This window comes from Notolepis coatsorum (genome assembly GCF_963971535.1).
Source record: "Notolepis coatsorum genome assembly, contig: SCAFFOLD_1865, whole genome shotgun sequence".
NCBI lineage: Eukaryota > Metazoa > Chordata > Actinopteri > Aulopiformes > Paralepididae > Notolepis > Notolepis coatsorum.
Window position 1 is genome coordinate 10,001 of NW_028171851.1, and position 4,046 is coordinate 14,046.

The following is a 4,046-nucleotide window of genomic DNA, read 5'->3' on the forward strand; positions in this document are numbered from 1 at the left end:
CGACTAGTGATGATGTCAGAGTGATGAAGCGGTGAGGGGCGTGGTGTCGACTAGTGATGATGTCAGCGTGATGAGGCGGTGAGGGGCGTGGTGGCGACTAGTGATGATGTCAGAGTGATGAAGCGGTGAGGGGCGTGGCGACTAGTGATGATGTCAGAGTGATGAAGCGGTGAGGGGCGTGGCGACTAGTGATGATGTCAGAGTGATGAAGCGGTGAGGGGCGTGGTGTCGACTAGTGATGATGTCAGAGTGATGAAGTGGTGAGGGGCGTGGCGACTAGTGATGATGTCAGAGTGATGAGGCGGTGAGGGGCGTGTCGACTAGTGATGATGTCAGAGTGATGAGGTGGTGAGGGGCGTGGTGTCGACTAGTGATGATGTCAGAGTGATGAAGCGGTGAGGGGCGTGGTGTCGACTAGTGATGATGTCAGAGTGATGAGGCGGTGAGGGGCGTGGTGTCGACTAGTGATGATGTCAGAGTGATGAGGCGGTGAGGGGCGTGGTGTCGACTAGTGATGATGTCAGAGTGATGAGGCGGTGAGGGGCGTGGTGTCGACTAGTGATGATGTCAGAGTGATGAGGCGGTGAGGGGCGTGGTGTCGACTAGTGATGATGTCAGAGTGATGAAGCGGTGAGGGGCGTGGTGTCGACTAGTGATGATGTCAGAGTGATGAGGCGGTGAGGGGCGTGGCGACTAGTGATGATGTCAGAGTGATGAGGCGGTGAGGGGCGTGGCGACTAGTGATGATGTCAGAGTGATGAGGCGGTGAGGGGCGTGGCGACTAGTGATGATGTCAGAGTGATGAGGCGGTGAGGGGCGTGGCGACTAGTGATGATGTCAGAGTGATGAGGCGGTGAGGGGCGTGGTGTCGACTAGTGATGATGTCAGAGTGATGAGGCGGTGAGGGGCGTGGCGACTAGTGATGATGTCAGAGTGATGAAGCGGTGAGGGGCGTGGTGTCGACTAGTGATGATGTCAGAGTGATGAGGCGGTGAGGGGCGTGGTGTCGACTAGTGATGATGTCAGAGTGATGAAGCGGTGAGGGGCGTGGTGTCGACTAGTGATGATGTCAGAGTGATGAAGTGGTGAGGGGCGTGGTGTCGACTAGTGATGATGTCAGAGTGATGAGGTGGTGAGGGGCGTGGTGTCGACTAGTGATGATGTCAGAGTGATGAGGCGGTGAGGGGCGTGGTGTCGACTAGTGATGATGTCAGAGTGATGAGGCGGTGAGGGGCGTGGTGTCGACTAGTGATGATGTCAGAGTGATGAAGAGGTGAGGGGCGTGGTGTCGACTAGTGATGATGTCAGAGTGATGAGGCGGTGAGGGGCGTGGTGTCGACTAGTGATGATGTCAGAGTGATGAAGCGGTGAGGGGCGTGGTGTCGACTAGTGATGATGTCAGAGTGATGAGGCGGTGAGGGGCGTGGTGTCGACTAGTGATGATGTCAGAGTGATGAGGCAGTGAGGGGCGTGGTGTCGACTAGTGATGATGTCAGAGTGATGAAGCGGTGAGGGGCGTGGTGTCGACTAGTGATGATGTCAGAGTGATGAGGTGGTGAGGGGCGTGGTGTCGACTAGTGATGATGTCAGAGTGATGAGGTGGTGAGGGGCGTGGTGTCGACTAGTGATGATGTCAGAGTGATGAGGTGGTGAGGGGCGTGGTGTCGACTAGTGATGATGTCAGAGTGATGAAGCGGTGAGGGGCGTGGTGTCGACTAGTGATGATGTCAGAGTGATGAGGTGGTGAGGGGCGTGGTGTCGACTAGTGATGATGTCAGAGTGATGAGGCGGTGAGGGGCGTGGTGTCGACTAGTGATGATGTCAGAGTGATGAAGAGGTGAGGGGCGTGGCGACTAGTGATGATGTCAGAGTGATGAGGTGGTGAGGGGCGTGGCGACTAGTGATGATGTCAGAGTGATGAAGCGGTGAGGGGCGTGGTGTCGACTAGTGATGATGTCAGAGTGATGAAGCGGTGAGGGGCGTGGTGTCGACTAGTGATGATGTCAGAGTGATGAAGAGGTGAGGGGCGTGGCGACTAGTGATGATGTCAGAGTGATGAGGCGGTGAGGGGCGTGGTGTCGACTAGTGATGATGTCAGAGTGATGAGGCGGTGAGGGGCGTGGTGTCGACTAGTGATGATGTCAGAGTGATGAAGTGGTGAGGGGCGTGGTGTCGACTAGTGATGATGTCAGAGTGATGAGGCGGTGAGGGGCGTGGTGTCGACTAGTGATGATGTCAGAGTGATGAGGCGGTGAGGGGCGTGGCGACTAGTGATGATGTCAGAGTGATGAGGCGGTGAGGGGCGTGGTGTCGACTAGTGATGATGTCAGAGTGATGAGGCGGTGAGGGGCGTGGCGACTAGTGATGATGTCAGAGTGATGAGGCGGTGAGGGGCGTGGTGTCGACTAGTGATGATGTCAGAGTGATGAGGCGGTGAGGGGCGTGGCGACTAGTGATGATGTCAGAGTGATGAAGCGGTGAGGGGCGTGGTGTCGACTAGTGATGATGTCAGAGTGATGAGGCGGTGAGGGGCGTGGTGTCGACTAGTGATGATGTCAGAGTGATGAAGCGGTGAGGGGCGTGGTGTCGACTAGTGATGATGTCAGAGTGATGAAGCGGTGAGGGGCGTGTCGACTAGTGATGATGTCAGAGTGATGAGGTGGTGAGGGGCGTGGTGTCGACTAGTGATGATGTCAGAGTGATGAGGTGGTGAGGGGCGTGGTGTCGACTAGTGATGATGTCAGAGTGATGAGGCGGTGAGGGGCGTGGTGTCGACTAGTGATGATGTCAGAGTGATGAGGCAGTGAGGGGCGTGGTGTCGACTAGTGATGATGTCAGAGTGATGAAGCGGTGAGGGGCGTGGTGTCGACTAGTGATGATGTCAGAGTGATGAGGCGGTGAGGGGCATGGCGACTAGTGATGATGTCAGAGTGATGAAGCGGTGAGGGGCGTGGCGACTAGTGATGATGTCAGAGTGATGAGGCGGTGAGGGGCGTGGTGTCGACTAGTGATGATGTCAGAGTGATGAGGCGGTGAGGGGCGTGGTGTCGACTAGTGATGATGTCAGAGTGATGATTTTTTTTCAAAATGTACAGTTGCTATTGCATGCACTCATCTGTGTTTCACTACACACATGAGTGCATGCTTACCAACTGTCCGTCTGCAACACTACTATCACCGACATCTAAGAAGGGAGATCCCCCCTTGAACGGCCCTTCTAAGGTTTCTCTCCTCCACATTGCCTGTGGAGCTTTTTTCCCTATTGTTAGGTTTTAGTGAGTTTTTCCTTACCTTCGCGTGGGGTATGTCTGGGAGTGCTTGCATTCTTTCATTTATTTGCATTCATCTAAAAAATGTTTGGACCCTATGGTGTTCTTGTTCTGTTCTTGACTTATTGTTATGTTGTCTTCTTGACTTGTTTAAAGAAGACCTGTACGGCCCATGGGGACATTAACGTGTGTTGTCGGGCCCTATAAATAAATTTGATTTGATTTGATTTATGAGGCGGTGAGGGGCGTGGTGGCGACTAGTGATGATGTCAGAGTGATGAAGCGGTGAGGGGCGTGGTGTCGACTAGTGATGATGTCAGAGTGATGAGGCGGTGAGGGGCGTGGCGACTAGTGATGATGTCAGAGTGATGAGGCGGTGAGGGGCGTGGCGACTAGTGATGATGTCAGAGTGATGAAGCGGTGAGGGGCGTGGTGTCGACTAGTGATGATGTCAGAGTGATGAGGCGGTGAGGGGCGTGGTGTCGACTAGTGATGATGTCAGAGTGATGAGGCGGTGAGGGGCGTGGTGTCGACTAGTGATGATGTCAGAGTGATGAGGCGGTGAGGGGCGTGGCGACTAGTGATGATGTCAGAGTGATGAGGCGGTGAGGGGCGTGGTGTCGACTAGTGATGATGTCAGAGTGATGAGGCGGTGAGGGGCGTGGCGACTAGTGATGATGTCAGAGTGATGAAGCGGTGAGGGGCGTGTCGACTAGTGATGATGTCAGAGTGATGAGGCAGTGAGGGGCGTGGTGTCGACTAGTGATGATGTCAGAG